The following is a 25,774-nucleotide window of genomic DNA, read 5'->3' on the forward strand; positions in this document are numbered from 1 at the left end:
GCTTCAGCACTGTGGTGTTTTTCTAGCTCTTCAATGCCTACACATCATGTTTATTTGTGAGGCCCAGGCTGCACAACGAAGACTCTGCAGTGTGAGTCAAATCCTGCTCACAGGGCTTCCAGGGGACCAGTTTCCTCCCTCCTTTGCCAAGGCACCTGACAAGCCCACCCCCTGCTGAAGAATGAGCTTGCTGGTATGATGATATAGCAGTCGAAGTTGAGACTCTATCATTAAAGACTTGATTTACTGGCAAGCCACAAGGCAGCAACTGAGACGTAATGTGATGAAGACAACTACATAGTGGCATAATTTCTTTACTCAGGAGAAGCCTAGTGGACCAGAGCGTGTTCTCCGAATGAGCTCTGGCTTCATTCCTACACGAGACGGGAACCAGCATCATGAAGACACTAAAGTGGGCACAAGCCGGGGGCTCTCTTTCCTTTTGGCTTTGTCTCTCCAGAGTTTTTGGATCAAATTCACCATTTGCCTAAGGAGGACAAGCCTTCAGAGTTAGTTAAATCAATATAAGAAGAAAGAAGGGACCAACCCATCACTGTCCCATTGGTCCAAGACTGTGCATCCTGAGTCACCCCTGCTTTCCCACTTAGAGCCCAGCCTACCTAAGAATCAGGGCTTTCAAGCAGAATACTGAACATTCAAAGGAAAGAAAAGGGGGAGGAAACTTGTGGGACTAGTGCCTGTGGGCTGGAGCTCTGGTGTTGCCCAGAGAGGTAGTAAGTAGTGTCCACCCTAGGGGAAAGAGGCTTGCTGTAGGAAAAAAAGAACCTGCTTGGCTTACAGGCAGAAGTCTGTGAGGATTCTAGTAGTTATGAATTGTTACCTGGGCAATGTGTAACGATAGCTAATAGGGACCCCTGAGGAAAAAAGAAAAAAAAAAAAGAAGAAGAAGAAAAAACCCAGCACTTCCTTATTTTCTTTTGCCTATGATCACAGTGTCCAGCTGTTATTTTTATCCTCCAAAGTAGTATAATGGACAATTCCACCGGACATTTCCACTCCCTTATTTTGTCAGAGATGTCACCATCCTTATTTTCTCTATAAATAGATAAACGTGTTTAAATCTTTCCCCTCCCTCTGCTTCAGTTCTCAACTAATGTCAAGAGGCAGAAGTCAGTAAAAAGTTTATTAAGCAGTCCTTTCTGTAGGATCAATTTTGCAGAGTTATGCATAATACACATTTACTTCTTTTATTTTTCCTTAAATAAAAAGAAAGGAAAGGCAGGTTATTTTAAATTTATGAGCTGATGAGACAGTGAGTAATGGTGAATCACTGTTTAATATTTTAGGCAACCATCTGCAAGGTGAGCTGTACTCCCATTTCATATTGCTAGAGCAAAGTCACTTCAAGTTTCGTGAATGGAATCGGTCTTGTATCAACCCCCAGAAGCTGTATTCAGCACCAGAGACAATCATCTTCCACACAGAGATCTTAATACACAGGAGAAGAAATATCACAACTCTAACTCTAAGCTGGAGTGAGGATTAGGGGGTAAGGGATGAATAACAAATTGAACAAAAAAAGCTGGAAAGGATGAAGCTGTTTTTTTTATTGTTGTGTTTTGTTTTGTTTAATTTTTTGGTGGTGGTGGTGTGTTTTTGTTGTTTTGTTTGTTTGTTTTTTTACAGGAAAGTTACAGGAAATAACTTCTTTCTTGCCACGCTTGGAGTCCAGTGCTCCTGGCAGTCCACATGCTGGCTTGTGATTCCTTTGTGTGCCTCCTCTTCCAAACACAGCAGTACTAAACCTCAGGCCAGTCTAGCCTTTTCCCAGAGGAAGCATACACAAGCTTTTCTCTCCTGGTTCTTTCTTCCAGCACAATGACAGATGTAGAAAGTCTCTGTGTCTTGGTGTCAGAGCTACCCCATAAGAAAGCACAACGTTACTTGCACAGAAGGAGGATGTAGCATCTTCCTGTGCAAAGGAGGTTTGCCTGCAGCCTGGCACCTGCAGACCCACACTTACAGGGAGCACAAGCCATGCAGATCAGTCACCAGCCACATTTACAGGGACAAAGTTGGATCAGTGAATGTGCAGAGCCAGATGTGTCCCTTCCAGTGCTCATCTACCTGTCCCACAGAGCACAAGACAAAGTCTGAAATCCCAGGTGGATCAGGAGAGCCTCTGTTAGACCTGCTATTTCCAAATTTCCCTCTCCTGCTGCTCCTAATGGTGCTGTCCTCATCATTCGCCTGGTTTCATCTGCTCTCATGACAACATAGTCTCTCCAGACTGCCCACTTAGTCTCTTGCCTATTGCTCATACCCAAGACAGGCCCAGTATCTATGCTCAGCCCCTCAGCCCATCTTTCTCCAAGGGCATCTTCAGCTTCCCTTCCTTGATTAATGCGTGTTGAGGCTGACTAATTTCATAGCTTCCATCTCCGTAGCTGCTTTACAGCAGGGAAAAATGCAATTTCCTCTTGGTTGGCAAGTATCACAACAGCTTTGTGAACCATGACAATGTACGTTGCTTACTGCTGAAGCTCCCACAAAATCTAATGAGATATGAATAACAGTTCTGCAGTAAATGTGAGTTATTAAATCGCTACGGAGAGCAAGTGCTAGAGAGCAGGGTGTGGCGGGCCTTGGTGATTCAGCCAAAATATGGCTCTCCACGCAGCACAGGCAGATAGCAGCTGTTCCAAATAAAATGAGATCAGTTCTTCTGGGACTTGTTTCAATGGCGAGGGTAAGAGCTTCACACCTTCTTCTGCACTTTTTATGTCGGGAGGAAGATCACTCACGTCCATTGTCTTTACAGTGCTGCAAATGACAGAAGAATTTATTCTGGTGCATGCGGTGCTTTCACAATGTTTTATTTATGTACGCATAAACAAATAGTTTAGTCTCCACATTGGCTGAGGACCTGTTATATTTCTTCCACAGCAAGTGCTTCAACAGCCATGCGGTGAAATCTGATGTCATATAAAGTCATTGGCCATTCCCTCTCTCCCTAAAAATAACCTGCTTCATACTGTGTAATAAAAATCTGAGGAAGCTGAGATGAGACAAATTAGACCAGAAAGATGTCTCCCTCTCTTCTCATGGCAGTGGTTCACTACCCACATTATTACATAGTATGCAGACTTTATTTCCTATCATCATTTTTCAATGTCTGTTTTTCATTGGACATGCCCCTGTTAGCTGAAGAAACTTTCTGGCATGTATTGTCTCACTCTGACAGCACATGGAGACACCATGCTCGTGTCAGTTTCTGGATTTCTCACTAAAATGGGCAGATTTGGCACCATATTAGTGCTAAAGAAGTTCCTCATGTCTTTCAGGATTCTTGCCTCAGACATATGGTCTGGCACTCAGAGAAGTGTAGATTTGTTTTCTGAATGCTCTATTTCCTCCATAAAATTTCAAATAAGCTTTCTCTCAGGCTTGAAGAAAATGTCTTGCAGGACAGCAACATTAAAAATTAAATAAATAAATAAATAAATAATTTGAAGCACTACCTTCTTTTGTCTTTATGGGCCCTACAAATGAAGGAAAATAAAGAAATAGAGAGTTTTCCACCCTTTCAGTTTTTTGGCCTTAGTAAAAGTCTCCAAGCACATTTCCCTGAGGTCTGAGGTGAGAGAAGCAAAGTAAAGAGTGGATAAAGAAAAAAAAATAAATAAAAGAGGATCTTCCCCATTTCTTTAACATTTAAGGAAGGAAAATTCTTATGTATTTTAAAATAACAATATGAAACTGATATTTCAAGCTGTCCCCCAAGCTGTAAATGCTGTGCTATATTCAGGAACTCTTTCTCAAAGTTCTTTCTTGATCCTCTCCATGCATTCACCCACTTTCTTGTGCAGTGAGCACAACCTTAGTGAGTGACCACTTGGTTAGACAAGGGCCTCCGTCTTTGCACCACACCAATCCCCTTTTTTCACTGAATCCACTATGAGACAGGATAAAAAAAAAAAATAAAGAAAAATAAAAAGAAAGAAAAAAAAAAAAAAGAAAGAAAAAAAAAAAAAGAAAAAACACAATGATAATGGTCCAGCACTACCAGGACAGTCCAGCAAGAGAGTGGAAAAAGCCACCCTTTTACCCGCATATATGGTCACTTTGCTTTTCTTGATTTGCCTGAATCTCTTATTATTTCCCTTTCCCCGCTCACTCATCGTACCACACAGAGCTGTGATCTGAAAGCCTCGTGTGTATTCATCAGTGTTTCAGAGAAGATGATTCACCTTCCCCTCTTTTTTATCTCGCATCAGCCAAGAAGTCAAAGTATGCATAATACACCATTGTTGTTCTCAGAAGCAGGCTTCTTGCTGTGATATGAATGATACCAGGAAAAATGTATGATTTGAATTGAAATAGAGGGTCGGCAGGTAGCATCCTAAAGCTTCAGAACCAGCAGATTAAATATAACAACAATGAAATCATGTCTTCTAACAACCAGGAGGAAAATAATAATAATACATACAATAGCCTTGACTGCAACACTGTGTGGAAAGGTGAAGTTTAGAGGGTGCATTTTCCACTCTGGACAGAAACTAAATAGTGCTGCTTGTTTTACATCCTCTGTAACTAATTGTATCTACATCCAAGGTAGGATGGATTAGTCCGTGTGACAGGAAAATCCATAAAGACGTGTCTGTTTCCCTTGGTGGTGGTGGTGTCACCCTTTGTCCTACTAACTCAATTGCAGGTATGGAGTCCTGAACACAGCTGCTAACTTCCCTCCTACACTGTGCTCGTGGAATTACATTATATAAAGGATGTCTTGTTTTTTCCTAAATTGTCACTGGATTTTGCACAGAAACGAGGCCGGATGGAAGTAAACAGCCTCCCCAGTGCTGCTGGATGCCTGCCAGTGCAGCCAGATTCCCACACACAGGAGCCATACGACGGACACTGAAGGCACGTCTCCCTGGGGACCATCTCGCACCACACAAAGTGGGGAATGCTCTCACCTCCTCTAAACTTCAACTGAGATTGTTTCTTAGTTGGGGTGGAGGTTATTTATCCTTGCAGAAGAAGCATTCACCCCATGTGTGCATGCTGGTGATGGTAGTTGTAAAGCTGCATAAGACGTGCCAGAACCCCACAGGGCTCACATCAGCCTGCTGTTAATGTGATGCCACGTGCTGGTGTAGAGCAACTGCCATCCTTGACTACGTATTTGGCTGAAAATCCTTTTGCACTTCCACCCAACACTGAATACTGCAGGCATGCCCTTCTTTTTCCTATCATCCTTCTTCATTTTGGGGGCAAGAGTCTCCTTGTCTCCATCCTTTCTAACCTGTCTCATCTTGTAACATTTGGGGTTTTATGGCCTAGCTCAACTTTTGTTTTTTTTGGGGGAACTGAGGCCACTGCTCTGCCACCTAGTTCTGATGACCACTTTCATTGCATCTACCCTGATATTTGTGTGATCATTCAAAGAGCAGGTTCAGGGAAGTGAAATAGCAGGGGAGGAAAAAAGGTTAATTTTAAGTGGAATCAGTTTCCCAGACTACAGTGATTTGAAGGGAGATAGAGAGGAAGAGGAGGACATTCTCAGGGGAAAAGAAGCCAATAACGTTTCTGGTGGCAAGACTTGTCAAACTATTCCCTAAGTTAGAGACCCCTCAGCTCTGTAAAAGAAGAAAAGGATAGATAACAGCTCCTAACCACCCTTCCTGGGTGGGATAAGCATCTTAAAAGACAAAGATGGCGCGAATATCCTCCTACACTGGCAAGATGTCTTTCACTACTCTAAGCTGTGGTTTTACACAGGCTGGATTGATTCTTCAGTTGTTTTACTGCCAGCACAGCTATTAATCAATTCTACCATGTAAGAACCCTCAGTGACAGTGACTCCTTGGCAGTTCCTCTGGGCAGCTGTATCACATACCCCTTTGCTTGGAAAAGACAGTAACCTGAAAAGCAATGACTCGCATAACCACCTGGTGTACTTGGAAAAAGCAAGTCCTTTCCCACAGCAATTGGCCGAGAAACAAACATCCCACAAGGCCATCAAAGAATTGGCATGTTCCTACATCAGGCAGTCAGGATAATATAACAATGTGTTAAATTCCTCTGAGCATAGGCTGAACTTCATCCCTAGAGTTGTTCAGCAAAACAAGCTCTGAAAACAGTGTCGCTGGTATAACTACAGCCGCAATATAACCTTCAACACAGTCTTTGGCCTCCTGTGTCCATTAGGATCACATATTACATCACTGATCAACAGAGAAATGCAGTCAGGCATGTGCCATGTAGACATGGACAAGAGAAACCCAGAATTAAAGATCTTGGTGTCTCCCGGGAAATACTTACCAGAGCTGCCCACACAGACATAACAATCAGGACTCAAGAAGAATGAAGAAAGATGTTCTGCCCAAATGTCTATATAGACTGGTGATGCACTACTGGAAAAAAAAAAAAAAAAATGGAGAGAGATTTGCTGGTGTATGAATCAAGGTGTTGATTGAGTTAATGGCTTCTGTTGATCATGTCTTTCTGGTACACGTCCACCAGAGACCTCACTGAAGTCCGAGTACACAAGGAGAAATGAAAGAAGTGGCTCGTTTTGTTCTCATTTAGTTAGAGCTGAAGACACACGAAGCCCACCGGGCTTGGATACATGACAAGGTCCCATCAGGACTCTGCAAGTGGGATTTGTCTTGCATTCCTTTAGACAGCTACAACACAGGCATTTCTTTTATGTGTTCTCACAGGCTGCCGTGATTGTCAGTGGGGAAGAGGAGGTGGTAAGAGACAGCTCCTCAAGAGGGAGACCTCTGAAAAAGGTCCATCCACTGGAGAGTGACTGTTGCTTGTTCCCTTCAAAGATGGCACACCCAAAAAATTACATCTGCAAATGTCTCCTAATAAGAACCACCCTGCAAAGCTCATAACTGAAACAAGCAGTACAGCACAGTATTTATTATATTCCTTCTATTTGTCAGCTTTTTCTTTAAAACAATTGCTCCCTTTGCCTTGCAGCTAGAAGCAGAGTTCATCTTACTTTCATTGGTAGGGACAGTATTTATTGGTCAGAACATACAATAGCTAAAAGCCACCCTACACATCATCACCAGGTCAAAGCATCTCATACCACCGTTATTTAAACAGAGGCCCTAGTACTGCCCATCACACTTTCTAAGTTTCCTCTATATTCTGGGAGAAGGTTCTGTGGTATAAGAATTTTCCAGTGTGGATTGATCTGCTTCTTTTCCTGTGGCTGAAGAATGTGGTGCTGAGCACCAGAAGAGTAGGTAAACCAGCACAATGGTTTACCTACAGAAGTGTCTCCAAAGCTTGCTATTTTTGCAAACAGCCTGATTAAAAAAAGGTAAATGGGTTAATTTTTCTTGAGAAAAGCCCAGTGGAAGTTAACAGCCTGCCTTGGTTTACTGTCTGCTACTTCACTGCAAATGCACAGGACACTCAGCTAACAGTCGATAGAGACCAGCATGAGTAGGGAGTACATGCATGGTGTCCAAACCTCATCACAAAGCCTGTTGATAAATAGAGAGCTGCTCTGAAAACATAAGGAATTTGCAGTTACTGAGTGAGTAGGTCAAGACAGATTCCATCTGTGCTCCATTTTCTGCAGAGAATCATGCATACCTCCAAAACTCCACTGTTAGGTCTTAAACCTGCTCCATCTGCTGCCTGTGATGGTTACGTAGACCATAATGAATGTGCTGCCACTTCCAGCACCCAGCAGTGATTGATGCTGTGTTAAGAGGACATCAGTGTTTCCGGTCTATTTACATTTCCAAGGAGCTTGGCTGGGTTTCGTGCTATCATTTTCTTTTGGTATACCAGCTGTGGGAGACCAAAGGGTAAAAAAATTACTGCAGCACTCAAGCAAGGAAATGCTACTGTTGAAAAAACATCCTATTTATGCCACATTTTAAAAGGAGCCCCTCTTTAAGAGTTTTAAAGAGCCGCTACTAGCAACAAATGAGGCTGCTAATTTGGCCTGGCAAGTGGGGTTTGCTAAACACCGATTCATCGCATGTGGGTTTGGAATTGGAATTCTACTAGCAGAACATCATCAGTGTGTTTTTACAGTCCCAATTCCTTTTTTTTTTTTTTTCCACATCAAGCCTGTCTCCTCCTTTCTCACTCTGTCTTCCACAGCTGTCAGCTGTCAGCAGCCAGGAGCAGAGATGAGCCAGTAGCCAGCCTCGCAGATCTGACCCGATGTCCTGTGAAACAGGTGCCCAGGCCCCAACTCCTGTCTGCTCCCCAGTCCCTTGGTTGTAGAGGCTGCATGTAAAGGGAGGAAGAACAATTGACTTCCTGGGAAGCTGGCAAGGAATGAAATGCTTCACATATTGGTTCATACTGAGGCTCAAGAGCCTGCTTCTGCCACTACAGATCAGATGGGAAGCAGTAGCAGTGTACCCTTTTCCACCTCAACGGCTCCCACAGGGGCTCTCCTGTTTCCTCTCTGCTTCACCAACCATGCCAAAGTGATGTCAATTCATGGGGACAACCTCAAGGAGCTGGATGCTCCCTCCAGCACAGATCTCTACTTCAGGGCAGAGCAAGCCCTGCCCAGAACTGTGCAAATAATTTTTATTTATTTATTTATTTATTTTTCCCCACTCCGGTGTTTTCTTCCCCATCACAGGTTGTGGGGGAGATTGCAGTGGTGCCAGTACTAAATGTCTCACACAGACTGAGAGTCCTGGCTCCAAAGTGAGCTCTCAGAGGAAAGGTGGCCCTGCTCTGGCTGTCCTCTGACAGTCCTCTCACTGCTCTAACATCCCCAGTGGCTTTGCCTGAGCTATGCCCAAGAAAAAAATAAAAAAATTAAAAAAATCTTAGCACCTGCAAGAAAGATACTACAATATCTTCTGGCTTGAAATTAGATATAGGACTCCTACTTCACCTGCACAAAAAAAGGTCATGCAAGGTGCCATGCTGCCAGCACCTTGCCTCCCTATAACCAGACAAGCACAGAGACACCCCTTATCTGTCACGTTTTACCAGGTAACTTAGGGCCCATCCTAGGACAGACCTTTCATATTTAAAACATGACGCTGCATTTGCATTCCACAGTGCTCCAACTTTCATATATTGAAAGCAAAATATTTAATGGAAAAGATCTAAACCAGCGATCTCCTCTGTTTCACGTTTATATTTATTAACTATCTTACATGGCTCGCTACTGTAGAGCACAGGAGATGAAGATCCCATTAGAGAGACTTGCAAAAATCAGATCCCAGATTTTTATTTTTTTAGCAATTGTTGGACATTTCAGAATTAATTGGACACTAAGGAGCGGGGGGTGCCTTTGCCAAGAGATCTGAGCTGGCTTCCAGGTGAGAGCAGTGCAGCAGGAGAAGGGCAGGTTTCCTACCCTGCCTTCGTTGATCAGTGAAACTGGGCCAAAATTCACAGAGAAAGAAGTTGTCTAGATCCAAGCCAAGAAGCCACATTTTGAAAACTGCTTTTCTGAATGACTCAGCAGAGCCATCTCCCAAGGTGCTGAAGCCTGCCAGAGGGAAAAGCAGATCTTGTTGTTGGGTCACTTATTCACTATCTTGAAGTACGTCACCAGCCTTGGGAAGCTGTTTTTTGACTGGAATACAACTTGACTCTTCTATTGCTGAGGAAGATTTCCAGTATGCCTTGCTGCTGCTTTGTCAAAGCCATTCCGTGACAGCAAAGTTTGGAGGAGAAAGCAAAGCAGGCCAACACATTATGCCTCCGGTCCTGGCCTATTGATGTTTTTCCCTCCCAGGCAGGGAAAGCTGCAGTCACTAAAGCCCTCTTCATCAGAAGGACACGCTGAAGTCTTGCTCCCTTCAGAAATACCTCATTCCACTCTTTCTTCCATCCTCTATTTCACAGATATCAAATACCTTTTTCTTTCAGAGATGACCTCACTGATACAAAAGTAATTAAACATTAAGTGAATTTTAATTTACTTTAAAGGACTTATCTTTAAAGTCAGCTGATTCTATTGCAGACCTGAGGAAGAACCAAAACCATGTCATTTATCCAGCAACAGCCATTGCTCTAAGAAGGATGAGATTGTCCAAACCTGTCATTCCGCTGGTTGTTGTGATGACAAATGTGAAAAAAATAGCTCTGTTTTACATCCCCATGCAAAAAAAAAAATACAGTCTGGCTGGTCCCAGACTTTTGTATCTCAGACTTGGGACAAGGAGGGGGTCTCCTGCAGTACAAATACATACATGAAAGGAACAGTGGTACTCCAAGCATCCACCAGCAACAGCTTGGAACAGTCAGCAGCCAGGAGAAACAGCATCTCCTTGAACTTTCCTACCACATGGCAAAGTGTAAGCTCTTTATGAGCCCAAAATCTAAAAATCATAACTTTCCCAGACATCTAACACCACAGACTTGAGTCAGAGATTTTAATTTTAATCTTCCCCACCACCTCGTCCTCTCTCTGCCCAAATTAAACTCTCAGTTTTCCATTCACATTAATTACAAGTTACTCTTTTTTTCCCAAAAAGGGTAGCTATTTCTTCAATCCTTCGAGTCACTCACTCTTATCCTTCTAATTGCTTGCATAATTAGCATAATTAAGTTGAACCCAGAGGAATTGGTCCTGAGCTGCTTCTATCTGGAAGCAGCAGCTTCCATTCGTAACCTGGGAATGGACTTGTGTGCTTACAAGCACATCTGTCCTCTCCTTGCAGTCAGCCTAGTAAAAGATTTGAGCTGTTCCTACAGATCACACTCCACTGGCCTCCTAAGGTAGCATGCTAGACTGCTTTTCGTAGGCACTTTGCCACAAATAAATGTACATCATTAAGAAACAGCTTGACAGTAAAATGGTCAGAATGGCTGCATATGAAAATTGGTGTCTGGATGCACTCGGGTAGGATTTGCTCCATCAGATGAAGCACAATTAATGCTAATTTCTTGCTGCTGCAGCCAGCTTTCCAGTCTCTGATGTCCTGTGGGATCAGGGATTATCACTGAGCTAACGGGATCATCTGAAAACAGTTGCAGTCTGCTCCAGGAACCAGTTTTACACCCAACACAACTATTGCAAACCCTTCTTCTTATTGGCATAGCATAAAGCTAGGTAATTTTGGCCAACAATTTCTGTACTGATTTCATTCATTTATGCTCATTGCTAATTGGAATGTTATCCAATACAAAGTTATCCCCTGCAAATGACTTTTTTTTTTTTTTTTTTTACACACAGATTAATTTCCGGGGTTTCAAGTACTCTGTGCTGTCACATTCAGTGGTTTGTTAATCTATACTCAGACCACCTGGCTCTAGCGTGCAAAAACAGCTGCAGATGTCCTTTATCCACAACTGCCTGTTCCCTGGGCTCGAGGCATCTTGCGGTGATCAGATTCAACATAAACTATTTGTAAGGTAGAAATATCCAAATACCATTCAAACAGAAAGTTCCTGTCCACTTTTTATAAGTTTAAAGTTCCTGTTCACTGTTTATAAGTCACTGCGCAGTGGAAGTGCAGAGGGAAGAGGCAATGTCTTTAAAACCCCCAGCTAATGCACTGTGCTGTCAACAGACAGTTTGGAGTATACTGATACGATCTCAGAGAGGAGTTTTTGTGTTGTTTTGTTTTTTTTTTATTTATTTGTTTGTGTTTCTTTTTTGTTTTTAGTTCCTTCTTCCTGTGATAACCTTTCACCCCAGGCTCTGTGCTCTTTGTGTGTTTATCAGCAAAGCACATCCATATGCCCTTCAAGGGAGGAATGACTCATACCTGACTCACAATCACTCAAGCAAAGCTGCAACCTTTAGTTCATTTCCTGGGAGAAGCAGCTGTTAGATTCATCGTGGAGGATTAAGCATTTCTCCTTGTCATTGTATAGATGGAGGCGTTTGCAACTGGATGAGGAAGGGTCAACAGATTCCCTGCGATGGATGGCAAAGAAGCTTCCTTGGGCAGCTGAAGCTACGCTCTGGGGACTGGGAAGATGCTGTTTAGCAACTCCTATCTCCCCCCTCCCTGTAAGTGACCCTGGCCTTGAAGAAGCACGTTTTGGTTTCAAAATCACCCCTCCTGTCACAAGTATGCAACTGTGTGAAGCAGGCAGCCTGCACGCTCCCTGCCCACACTGCCCACACCCCGTCACTCTCTCTCCTCATGGAAACGGCTCGTGTGCCTGTGCTTCCCTCACTGCAGAGTCACAGCCTGTAAGTTTCCTACCTGGCAATAAATAAGAAATGTGCTGTGATGCCCCTGCAGAAAACAGCTTGGTTCACTGAGCTTGCAACTTCTCAGCCCAAAAGGCTTCCCAGTTCCTTCTGCACCCTGAGGCCCCTTCCTGGGACATATTTTCATTCCCAGAGGACAAAAAGGAATAGATTCATCAGGCACATCAACCGAGGGCACTGCTGAAAACCTATTTTGTGCTATCTTCCCTCAAGGGACTTCTTTCCTACATGCTCCTCCCCCCACACACGATTTGCTTCATTTAACTTCAGATTCCTAAAGACTCTTGTGTCTACCAAGTAACTCCCCTTTTATTCTTTTTAGGAACAGGGAAAGACCACGCAATGTTAATGCCATGATGCACAAGTCTTAGTAGCAGAGGAACATGGCCTGTGAGGAGTCAGTCGTGTTGGTGTTTGTGTGCAGGCATCCCAAGGAGCCAGCCCTGCCATGGTGTGTAGCAAAATGTTAATAAGGATACATAGCACATTCCTCTGCACACCACAGTCTCCCTTCTTGGCTGAATAATCACAGATAATTCACTTGTCTGGATATGACTCACAGCTACTTTATTTCACACAAAGCAAACTCTAATTGCATGTTGCATGTCTGTTTATGAAAGCCAGCACTAACTGTTATTACAAAATTAGTGCAGAAAACTCGAGGGGAAGGAAAACCACAGTGAGAAACCAAGTAACAGCCCACAAAGAGGTAGGCCAGGATGTACCAGGCTTCTCATCTCTAGGACAGGCAGCTCTTCCCCACAGATACAAGCATTTCTTACTCACATAGTAATTTAGAGGCAATGAGACAAGTGGGATCCTTCTTGCTTTATCCTCAGATGGGCTGGAACTATTTTGGCAACAGACTGCAATGGGCAGTTGGTCTGTCTCTCTTTGGCTGTGTATTTGTGCTCAGGAAGCTCCACAGTAACACCAGTGCAGTCACACGTGCTGGCTCTGAGCTACCAGGGAAGAAGGTGCTGTCCTCTGCCAGGGGTTTTGGCTTTCATGGCACTTTCACAAGGGTTTTACATTCATCTGAATGGGCAGGGAGTGAAGCAGAACATACAATGCCTGGAGAAAGCAGAGCTGATATTACAGACTTAGCACTTTTTCACATTTCTAGGTAGGGCCAAATCAGGGACCTTTGAATTTTCATTTTTGCTCAGACCCTAGCCCCACCTGCTCCACTGCCCTCCTTCGAAGCATTGCCATTGCCAGAGACTTTGGATGAAGCTGGGTGACACCTCGTAGCAGGCAGACAGGGAATAATCTAGCCCATGGGATAAATTCCATCCCTACTTCTAATGCGACATCTAGACTTAAATAAAACAGAGCCAGGGAGAAAGATGGACCTCAGAGCCCTAGTTGTCCAAAATACCTACTTGTTCTTGCACAACAGGTGTGATTTTGGCCCATAACAACTCTGTCTTTCCCCAGAACAGAGCTCAAAGGACAGCACACACCAGTGATCACTCCCAGCAGCTGTAAGGACAAGGTCAGGTTTGACTCTTTAACCATGTGTTTTCCTCTGACACCATCCCAGCTGGCCGTACTTCCTCACACTCGTACGTACCATACCCTCTCAGGTTTGTGCTATGAAAACATTGTTCTTAGATGCTGAAACACAGCCCTATCATTATTACTTCAAACACTTGGAACCAGAAAAACACCCTTACAAAATGAATACAACCAATTCTTCCTATGGACGCATTTTCTCTGCAAATATTTATAGCCAGACATGGCCAGAATGGCGGGCTGAGGGCAAACCATCAACCATCCATCTACATCCACAGGGGTGAGATGGGATTTCATCTCTGAAGAAGGGAGCTGCTAGATTCTGTGAGAAAGCACCCGCAGGAAAAAAAAAATAAAAATAATAATAAAAAAAAAAAAAAGAAAAAGAAAAGTAATGTCATACAAGACCTACTGTGCATGTTGGGGGGGGGGGCTGATTCTTGGCAACAAGGAGTGGTTAGACACCTAGATGGACAGGTTGCCACAGGGTGCAGTGTTCTCCATCATTATCAACATTTATACAAAGATGAGGCATCTTCTGGCAAGGAAATCACAGCTCAGCCAGAAGCTTTCAGGCACAAAGCAGAAGACATGGGGGGAGTCACTGCTGTGTCCTACAAAGGTGGACAGCCTGGAAGAGTTAATGGTCCTTTCTGGCTTTGGAGACAGAGGAAATATTGTGATTTAATCAGGCAGAGAAAACCTACACAGGCAAAGGCTTACCTCTAGAAAACTGCCAAGCCTCTGCAATTAGGCTGCAGATAAAGTGCCCAGCCCTTTACTTGCACCACTGTCAATCACAGGAACTCATTCCAAGAACCCAGAATAACACAGGTGCTCGGGGCTCGGGGTAATTGGGATTTGAGCTGTAAGCAACCACAGGAGAAGAAAAAAAAAAAAAAAAAAAAAAAAAAAAAAGACAGGACGTGTATGAGGCAGAATTCATGTTTCCAAGGAAAGAAAAACAGAGAGGAAGAGCTGAGTGCTTATTCAGGCCCACGAGGGGGTAGTCACAGTGGGGGAAAAGGCATCTTCTCTCCTCTAGTAGCTCTTCCCCTAGCCCCGTGCTCTCTGGCTTCATTCATGTTAAGCACAAGAACATGAATGAGAAGCTCGTGAACTGCAGAGGAGGAGGGGAAAGGGAGGAGAAAGGATTTCATGCTACCAGGGCAACCGGCACCATGGCAACAGTTTAATTAATGAGTTGCTGATGAACCCTACCAATAGGATCCTCCTGAATTCATGTTGTAGTAATTACCAGAGGTTCATTCATCCTGCCTTGGCCTCGAAAAGCCCGCAAGCTCAGGCAGACAGAAGAGAACAGCCTGCTGAATCAATGGGAGGAGAGCGCGTGTCTCAGAGAGGGCTCCATTACTCCTCTGAGCCAGCACCCTGAGCACTCGAGCATGGAGACCACACGCCATCCGATCCATTTTGCAGTCCCACACCACCAAAGGGCAGCCCAGCTGGCCTCGTGCCACAAGAACAGGCAGCACTCGTAAGCAGCCTGCAGAGCTAGTTGCCCTCCTCCCTGCCATGCCTTCAGCCTCTAGGAGATGATACAGAAAAGAAGCAAGTGAGCAGCTGATTTGCTTCTCCTCCTGGAGGATTTCAAAAGACTCTAACAGTTACCCTGGGCAATGGATTTAGGCATCTACTGCAATGTTTAGGTGGAAACAAAGTGCTATTTATCTACCCTCAGCATCCAAAATCTCACCACACTGACATTTAACTCAACTGCAAACACTCAGCCTGATTGCCCTACTGCTGCCAAATCTGAGCATTCAAGATGAGATCCACACCTGAACACAAGGTACTCTTCTAGTTGATGTCCTGAAAGGTCTGGGTAGAGAAGAATGCTAAAAGTGTGTATACCAGGGTTTTTCTCACCTTTTAATGTTGCACGCTGACATTTCTTACATGGGAGTCTCATTACAACATTGCTCAGATACGTTAAAAAATAAATTCAACTACCTTAGATTTTAGTTTGTGTTGCAAACAACTCAGTGACCCTGGCCCTATTCTGACACCACTGAATCAGTCTTAATATCTGCAGTGAAAGAAAAAAGAAAAAAAGAAAGAAAAAAAAAAGGCAAGAGAAACATTTTTCCAGCTCCAAGGCTTATTCTATATACAGTTTTAAAAAGAAGCCTCAAAATTTTCCCTTAGAAAAGGTCAATTTTCTTTTTAGAAAAAATAAATAAATAAATAAATAAATAAAGAAGACATCACTTTCCCTGATGTCTATGATCTTCAGGGTGATTCCCACAGGGCAAGGGTTTGATCGTGGAGATTAGCTTAATGCTGATGAGCTGACAAGATGAGCCCCATGCAAATCAGCAGAGATCTCCTTGGAAAGCTGTTGGCCAAAAGTCCAGGGCAGCTGAGCCCAGTGGAGGGGTTAGAGCAGTGAACTAGAAGCTCTGAGCCCTCCTACCACCAGCAGCCCTGACTGGAAAGGCCCTGGGGTGATAAATTGGCAGCGTGCTTTCATTGCAAATAAAGCAAACCCCCTCCTGGCCTACGTTAGATGAGCGGCCAGCAGAGCAAGAGAAGTAGTTTAAAAATCATGCCAGCTGCAAGAACTGCAAGAATCACAGCTCTTTAAGATGTACCTCTATTTGGGAATTCCCTAGGATAAAAATTCCTGAGATTACGCTCTGATGCTTTCTTGCAGCTCATTCACTGTCTTTGTTTCTGTCTTGCCTGTGCATTTGCCTGCAGAGGATGAATAAATGGGAACAAACGCCTGGATGGTTTTTCTTCTGGGCAGTGTTATTTCAGAGATCTCTCTCATTCTATAAGATATATAAGTGACAAATATTACTGCTTCTCCGTGAGTATAATCTCATTTATAGTTATTCTTATCTTCAGTAACTCTACTGAAATCAAAGGAGTTACTTTCACTTTAAGGACTGGAGCTGAGATCAGCATCCACTTAATGCAACACTAATTATGGATGTTATGGATTCCACCGGTCCTTGACAGTTTTGCTGACACTTGCAATTTCACCCAAGAGTGACATTTTTCTTAAAGCACCAAACCTTGGAGCCTTCATTTTCATTTGTCTCTTTTTTTTTTTTTTTTTTTTTTTCCTTTTTTTCTCCCCCCATTTCAATCTCAAGAGCATTAGAAAAAAAAAGTCTGAGATGTTCCAACAGTAAGAGACAATTAACTGCAAACGTTTTAGAAAAAGTTTTGCATTTTCTCTGGCAATTTCACATCTTTAAAGGTGTGCTTGGGTTTGGAATTTAGTGATGTCAGACTAATTCTCTTCTATGATACCATGTAGATATTTCAGCTTAAAATTCAGGAAATAGCTGGTTTTCTGGCTGAACAAAAATCACATTTGAAGGTGAGTCAGCTGCAAACATTGCTGAAGAAAACCAAGTTTCCAGTTCTGTTAGGTACAGCATGGTTACAGTTCAAATGTGGTTTGTTTTTAGCCTTTTTCCTGTGCTTCACAGCTGTCAGCACCACAAAGGCACACTCCTAAGCACTCTATCCTGCTGCCAACAGCCAGGAAAATGACAGCCTGCCATTATAGTGTCAGCCTGGGAATGATGAAGCAAGAGCAGTAGCTAGTCACTATGTGTAGTACATAACCATTTAAAGTTGCAAGTTCATGTAAGTACTAAATTGTCACTCATTTCAGTGTGAAATCTGCTGTTAGGGCATAATCTCAAGTGTCCTGGAACAGCAATCTACAGCATTGCAGTCTTAAAGATCTCTTAATGAAGAGAAACACTTAAAATTTATACTTTGCCACTAAAGGAATTGGCCAGATCATCTATTAGTGCTGTTTTAGTATGGTTAACATGTTATTTTTCCTGCATGAAGTTTAATTAATGCAGCGAGCAGCATATAGGACAAAGAGACAGCAGCAGGGCTATTCCCTGCTTGTCTCCATCTATGGACTGATGCATTTATAATTCTATTTCAGGAGATGAGGCAGCCACCACACACAAACACATGCAGACACCCCTCAGCAAAAAATACCAGCTGTGAAAGGGAGGGAAGAAGTCTGCTCCTCCATCAGTTCTTCATGGGAAATTCAGAAGTAGGTTTGTATGGGAGGCTCCCAGGATCACAATGGAGCTGGAGCAATCCTAGCAAGTCAACTCAAAGCCTGGGAAAACAATTTAATCAGAAGGGTCCAAGCCAACTCTACTTGGTCAAGCCAGATCCATGCATGCCTGGAAGAGGCAAATCCCCAGGGGCTGGAGGAGCCTTAACAGAGCCCAAAAAAATAGAAGAGAAAAGGATGTAGCAGAATTCACCCCACCCTAACAGCATGGGCTGCAGTGCCTTAAGTCATGTCTCTGCCTTGCCTACAGTAGGGTGCAATCATCTGTACCACAGAGACATCTTTATGTCCACACTGTTTAAGAGTTTGTTGTTGTTGATGTTGTTTGTTTGTTTTTCTAAGTAGTGCAATAAATTTTTGATTAGAGGGGAGCAGGATGGGGTATGGGGAGGTTGGAGAAAGCTCTCTGAAGGTAGCCTTTGCATTCAGCATAGAAGTCATCCCTTGCACTATGCAAAGGCAAAAGCTTGGGCAACATCTGAATTTGCATGTCTCTCCCTTCCTCAGGCAAGCTGTTCAGAGAAAGAGAAAAGAAAGGTTGGTTTCGTTTGGAGAAGTTGTCCTAGGACTGTCCTAGTTCAGTGCTTCTCTATCTGATCACAGCACAGGGGAAGGAACCCCAGAGATAAAGCATGTCTATCTTCTCCTTTGCTTTAATGAAAGGACCCTGGCAGGTCTGATTTCTTATTCTTGAGCATGTGCACATCCCAGCTTGTCAGTAAATATAGGCTATTAAAAAAACTATTACTTAAAACTTCTGTTTAGCTTGATTTGGCAATTGCGTTGTTTGAAGGGTGTGGTGGAAAAAAAAATAATAATAATAATAAACTTTTTATATTTGTACATACCTGAAAGAGGGAAATAAGGACCAACATAAAACCATGTAAGCACAGAGATGCTCAAGGAGAGCATGTTAAAAGGGAGCAGCTCTGAGCAGTCATGTTGTTTCCTTCATTATGGGAAGAACACTGGGCAGAGAGATGCTACACCAAGCAACGCCAACCAGCAACGTGCTAAAACCAGACCTGGTGCCTGGATCCTACGGAGACTTGTGCTCATGATGCATCAGGTTCTCCCCAGCAAAGCCCAATGCACTAATCCACAAGGAAATGAGTTGTACTTTTTGGCTCAAACAGAGCTTAATCTATGTTATGTTCTTCTGAACAGAATTTGCACAAAGATTTAGTTCTTTCTGGTGCCAAGCTCATAATTCAGCTATGTGTTTTTGTGTGTGTGTGCGAGTGTTTTTTCTATATTACATTGCTGAATGCAGTGATTTATTGTTTCAGCCTTAATTGTGACCTCATTTTCATCCTCATCTTGTTCCTCTTTAATTAGTTTCATGAAGCTGTAATAAATTAGCCTAGCAATGTTCTTGATAAGCACATACTTGCTCACTTATTTCTTTCAGTAAAATCCATAAAGAATACATGGGACTGGTTTACTCCATCAAGCCATGAACATTTGGTTCTCCCTAATGTCTGAAGCCCAAATTCACACAGGCATTTTGGAGCCTAAAGCCCATATTAATACAACCTGCTATGTATGAGAAATATGAGATGTGTATGTGTATATATATGAATATAGATGTAGATGTGTATATGTAGATGTATATATGTATATAGTATGAAATATGTATATAGGAGATTGATTGATTGATTGATTGATTGATTGATTGATTTTAAAGCTACTTGGCTTCATTCTGCATGGGTCTCCTGCTTGAAGAACAGTTGAGTTGGCGTTTGTCTGGTTCCCAGTCATCATGCACCAAATCTGGTAAGCAAGGTCCATGACTAGCTTGTTTTCTTTCCATTTTGCCACCCATTGTACAAAAGGTTGATTCCACCACCTCCACTGCTGCCTTCCTTACTGCACTGCACAAGAACCATGTGCCTGCATAGCGAAGAGGGCTGGCTAGGCTGTTGTTTACTGGAACTCACAGAAGGGACTGGGAATGTCAAAGAAAGCCTGGAAGAGCAAAGCGTGAAAATATCCTGTGCCTCCTAGCAATTCCACCTGAAAGACACTGCCTACTCTGCTGCAAGGGGAGAATACAAACAGATGTCTGTGCAGACGTACAGCCTAACTCCAGGTGCATAGCACCAGGAAGGAAATGTTTTCAGGGGAGAGTGATATTTGCAAGCATCCTTTATTCTTAGACTGTGGTAGCTTCTGACATAGGCTGTTACCTATGTCCAGAGCATAAAAATAAAAATAAATAAAACACTTTAAATTCACTAAAAAATAAATAAACAAGGAGAATAAGATTGTTAAAGACTTTAATGAACAATGAATCTATCAGTTGCTCCTAGAAGAGCTGTGTTATGATAGCAATGGGTATCTAGCTATAAAGTTTAAATCATGTTTCAATAAGGGAGGTTGTTAATTAGTTTTTGTTCCAATTTGTAGCTTCCTGGCCTGTGGAGGACCCTTATGTCAGACTCCCTAGCCAGAAATAAAAACCTATATTTTTATATAAAAGTATAATTTTATAGAATAAAATATATTTTATATATAATAAACATATTTATTTGTATATAAAATGTTCCCACATTTTTCCATTAGTGAGACTCCACTGGCATGTGCTACCCAGGGTAAATCTCAGTAAGATCTGCCTCTCCCCCCGCTCTGAACAAGTCCTTAGGCTTACTCAATTCGCAGTCTGTGTGACTGCCTGGTTTAAGAACAATTATCAGCAGCACACAGTCTAAAGCCAAGACCCCCAAGCTAGAATGTAGATGAAACAGAGACGATTATCTAAGGCAGAAAGCTCTCCAAAGCACAGCCGGGGATTTCTATCCTGGGAGCACCCTGACACACCGCCCTGGTGCAGAAACGACCTCTGTATGGCAGAGGGGAGGAGAAGGGGGTCAGCCAGTGGGAACTGGATCCCAAACACAGGCATAAAATGAAAGATACACTTGTAATAGTCTGGAAAGCCACAAGTGTATCCAAAAACCCTGGGAAATATCACTTGGAGTTTTTAAATCTAGATTTAGCAAGAACATGCCCCTTAGGGTAGTCCCAGATAGGGAAGTCTCGTGGTCCAGCTCAAGGACAATGTAACCCTTCATTACCAAATGGTCGTCTCTAGGAACAGAACCATCACAGCAAATACCACTCCAATTTGTGAGCCTCACCAACGCACAAATCAATTACCACTCGTAGCTGTGATTGTTACGTAGCCCGTGTTCCCCTCTGCATTGTTTGCTCAGAATATTGCTCTCCTTCGTCATTAACTAGCAGTGAGTTGGAAAGAAACAACTGTAATTCATACTCCAAAAGTCATCCTCCCATGTACACTCACCATTCCCAATTAAGCTCATGAAAGATTAATTCCTTAATGATTATGATTTGCACTGTTAATTAATTAGCTGCTTTTCCATGAAGTATTCAGAAGTTTGCAGAATTACTTCAATCTATTAATTAGCTTGCAGTGACTGTATAAATAGTGAGTAACTCCCTTCATTCTCCTTGCCCCTTAGACAAATTAGCTGCTGCTTGGCCTTCCTGTCCACCTCCCTGCCCACACCACGCAGAATCTGTTTCATCCACTGCTGCAAACATTCATGATTTGCTTACTCATTTTTCTAAGAGGATAATGTAACCAAGGAGCAGACACAGTTGACTCACATCACTTTCTTTCCTTGGGGAGAATGTATTTTGGTATGAACCCTACCTTTCTTCATGCTTCCCAGGTTGAGCAGACCTGCAACTGAGTAGGTATCTACTGTCCTGCTACACCAGAACAACACAAGGCTGCTCTGGCTGAGTTGGGTGCTCCAGATCTGGAGGTGAAAGAGCATAGAGCAAGAGCCCTTCTAGCTCTCGCTGCATTTTGAGTTACTCAAATCAGTGTCTAAGCTGTTCTGAACAGCGGTCCTAGGCCCAAATTCCCACTGTGCTTACATTGCATCATTTCAACTTTCTTGTAGTCAGATTACTCTGTACCAGTTTAGATACTTCCTACCACTACAGTAAACCATGTCCCGGTGCCTGGTTCCCAACAGGAGAAGCTGAACAATCTCTGGAGCATTTCTCTGCCCCTATTTCCTGCTGTTACTGGTGCTTGGTGACTCACTGCACACAACCTGCTAAGCCATTGCTGCTGGAAAGCCCCACCAAACACAACACTGCAGCTTCATCAAAATAAATACTGCCTATCTCCTTCCTCCACACCACCACCAGCACAGTAAAACCCGTAACCAGGGAAGAAGAGATCCCAGATCTTCAAAATGGGGCTCGGAGAGAGGCACATAAATAAGCCCTGCATGAATTAGAGGGGGGAAAGGGGAGGGAATCTGCAAGCAATGCCACTTGCTACCTGCCACCAAGCCTCTCTCACAGCTTCTAGCACCCCTGAGATTGCCAGGAAGAGGTCTGAAAGGCCAGGTGATGTGCCATGTGCCCCATTGTCACATCCTCCCCTCTGTCACTTGTGCTGCCCTGACTATATATGTTGGAGCACCCAGGCCAGTGGAATGGGTTTTTTCCTACTGAATTATAAATGTCTCCAGCATGGCAGGGAAAGGAAGCAGTTGTGCATTGCTGATGCTGTGGGGATGAACACAGTACATTACAGTAGGATATTACCCAGCTGATAGCATATATGGTCCACTGAGCTTTTCCCTGATGCAAACAGAAACAATCGTGCAAGCAGGAGGATGTACTGTGGGCAAGACTGCCACCACATGGTACAAGGACAAATCCAGAACAGGAGTGGGGAAAACCGACCTCACACCTCCAAACAGCCCTGACCTCTTCAGACAGCTGTAGCCAAACCTTGATGTCTCTGCCTGATCAATTAATTTGGTCCTTCCCTCCCATCCTGCAACATCTGCAGAGCTCCTATCCAGCAGCACTGCCCCCGGGAGGGAAATGCTCCTTGGGGCCGTGGTATGAGGCAGTAAATGCAGACACCACAAGGAGCTCACTCCCCTCCGGGCAGCACCCCACCATGTTACACACAGATGAGAGGAAGCCAGGAACACAACGTGGGCAGCTGGCCAGCCAGTAAATTAATTTCAAAGGCAGGCAGGTGATAGATGGGGTTCACATGGGAAAAAAGGAAAGAATAAATTGCCCATCTGGGGCTGATACAGCAAAGAGCAGCGCAGGACAGAGTGAAATGAATGGGCATAGAGGGATCAAGGAATGAGAGCCTGAGTGGCAAGCACATAATTGAATCCCTGAGGCCTGGATCCTGGTTTCAAGCTACATGGGACTGCGAATGCAGAAGCACAGCTGAACTGAATGATTCATGGTGTGTGCGTGACAGACAGGACCCCCAAAGCAATATTTTATGGGCTTGGAGGTAGGAGTGCCACTAACAGTATGGTGAGGGAATTTGATGAGATGGGGGGCTTCATCTACATCGTCCTGTAAATCTTTGAGCACAGCCCTTAAGAGAACAGCCTGGAACAATCTGCCAAAATTAGACATGATGCCACAGCTAGCACTCTGGACCTGAGCAGGGAGTCAGCTTGTCAGCTGGCATTAGTCCCCTCTGCACCACAAACCCAGGCTTACACCAAAAGGTTATCAGAACACTTGTCAGGGAGACTAAAATGGTCAGAAAACTCAGCTCTCACCCCTGTGTTCTTCTCCGTCCTGCTTCTGTGCCAGGTTTAAGCTGGCAGAAATAGTCAACTAACCAGTGCCAAACTATTTCCAGGGTGTTCCTAATCTCACCAAGAGCATGGGCCCTCTAGTGACTCAGGGAAGAGGCTTTCAGCACTTTCCCTTGTGTTGTGCTTCACTACTTCAAGGTTATCGTTTGTTTTTACCCCTGTATTTACTCAGAGGGATAGGCATGCTCCTGTACTTGTGGCAAGAGAATCACATACCATTTTTTACCATTTACCATTTTTACCATTTACCACCACTTGTGGCAAAGAGCCACAAGTATTCCACACCACAGAGCTGAATCATCCAGTTTAAGGTAGCGAGAAATCTGACGCCTTAGTCCCAGCCCTTCTGGAACCATAGCAGGCTAAGACCTCTCCCTATATCTGTTTTAAGTGGATGAGGAGGTAGATTTGCTTATTTCAAAATTGTGAAATAATTTTACACTGAGAACTGGTGCCTCCTAGCCTCTACTTCCCTTGCACTGACACCTAAGCCCATGCTGCTCACATCCTCGAGCAAAGTTGATAATCATGTCCTTGGGCAGACTGACTCCCTGTGAGCAGAGACCTGATTTCACTAAACAAGGGTCCAAAATAGCTCTCCACTTGTCCCACCTTCATGAAATAATGTATTTTCTTAGTAGGCTCAACGGTCGTACTCTCTGGAGGCACTGGGAGATGCCCAAAGTAGATGTTATTACACTAATTTGAATGCTTTCCATTGGATCCTGTTCCAAAAACATTTCTCTCCATGAATTTTGTACTTAACTGTTCAGTGACACACACCTAAAAATTAATATCTTAAGAGGGGACTCCTACCTAGACAATCCCCTTGTTTTTATTTCATTCGGCTAGTACCTTTTCCTTTAAAATCACACCTTCAATAAGCAAGGCAACCCACCCAAGCCTAAACTTTTGGGTATTAAACTCCCTGATGTTCATATTTTTTCCCAGCTTTGGGACTACACTTCTCCCACGTAAAACCTTTCCAGGAGTTAAAGATTCCCCAGGGAAGGCAAATTCAGCAACCATCCAGAAAATAAAACAGTAACAGAATGATGCTCCCTTCTCAAACAGATTAGCAGGCAAAGCTGGGGCAAAAACATGGGCAGGGCTGGGAAGGAGACAAGCACAGAGAAATACCCCATTAAATGCTCCACCAGCCGTGAAACATTCTGGTTAGGCATCTTGCTTAAAATAGCCAAGCTAAAAGTTGATTTGGCAACAAACATCCCTTGTGTCAGGTATGAATGCCAAAGGTGTGTTCTGACAAATCACATACCTCAATCAGCTTGCAGAGGTCACCTGCAGGAATAACAACATATTCGTCAGATAACAACATAATCTCACTGTGATGCCCTGTGGGGGCACACAGGTAAAGAAAAGCCATGCTTGGGGTATCTTGGAGGCCAACACAGGGACGGGAAGGATGTGTGAAGTGTGGTATGTACCCATATGAGACACAGCGAATATCATTGGGTTATATATAAATTAAATATGATTGGGTTCATCAAATACTATTGGGTTCATCAAATATCATTGGGTTCTATATAAATCAAATATTATTGGGTTAATCAAATATTATTGGGTTCATCAAATATCATTGGGTTCTATATAAATCAAATATTATTGGGTTCATCAAATATTATTGGGTTTCTATATACATCAGTTATTATGGGGTTCATCAAATATTATTGGGTTCATCAAATATCATTGGGTTCTATATAATTCAAATATTATTGTGTTCATCAAATACTATTGAGTTCATCAGATATTATTGGGGTTCTATATAAATCAAATATTATTGGGTTCATCAAATATTATTGGGTTCGTCAAATATTACTGGGTTCTATATAAATCAAATATTATTGGGTTCATCAAATATTAATGGGTTCTACATAAATAAAATATTATAGGGTTCATCAAATACTATTGGGTTCATCAAATATTATTGGGTTTCTATATAAATCAAGTATTATCGGGTTCATCAAATACTATTGGGTTCATCAAATATTACTGGGTTCTATATAAATAAAATATTATCAGGTTCGTCAAATATTATTGGGTTCTATATAAATCAAATATTATTGGGTTCGTCAAATATTATTGGGTTCATCAAGTATTATTGGGTTATTGGGTTCTCTATAAACCAAATATGATGGGGCTCATGAACTATCACTGGGTTCCGTGCCCCAGCTCGTACACACACACTCACAGCCCCTTTCACAAGCAGCCCAGCCCTTCAGAAACCTCACACCACCCACCTTTATGCTACCGGACCCCTTGATGCTACGTGGCGGCAACCCTTGGGTTTGGCAGAGCCCGTCCACGTTATCCCCACCTGCCCCACGGTTCGCTCCCGGCCACCCCGTGCTCCCCCGGCCCCGTGTGTTC

The 25,774-nt window shown here is 43.3% G+C and overlaps 1 long non-coding RNA gene across 3 annotated transcripts; it reads right to left on the reverse strand.

Annotated features, from left to right (window-relative positions):
* Positions 1-1,544: 1,544 nt before the first annotated feature.
* Positions 1,545-25,763, reverse strand: LOC140002416 (uncharacterized). Of its 3 annotated transcripts, XR_011808882.1 has the most exons (5): positions 25,645-25,763; positions 24,663-24,685; positions 7,585-7,785; positions 6,289-6,380; positions 1,545-2,784 (listed from the first exon to the last, which is right to left on the reverse strand). It is a non-coding gene; the product is annotated as an uncharacterized lncRNA (long non-coding RNA). The 3 variants fall into 3 exon arrangements; XR_011808883.1 differs by lacking the exon at positions 7,585-7,785; XR_011808881.1 differs by lacking the exons at positions 6,289-6,380; positions 7,585-7,785 and having other exon boundaries at positions 25,645-25,752.
* Between the last annotated feature and the right edge of the window lie 11 nt (positions 25,764-25,774).

The sequence above is a fragment of the Anas platyrhynchos genome, chromosome 4, assembly GCF_047663525.1.
Source record: "Anas platyrhynchos isolate ZD024472 breed Pekin duck chromosome 4, IASCAAS_PekinDuck_T2T, whole genome shotgun sequence".
NCBI classification, from domain to species: Eukaryota; Metazoa; Chordata; class Aves; order Anseriformes; family Anatidae; genus Anas; species Anas platyrhynchos.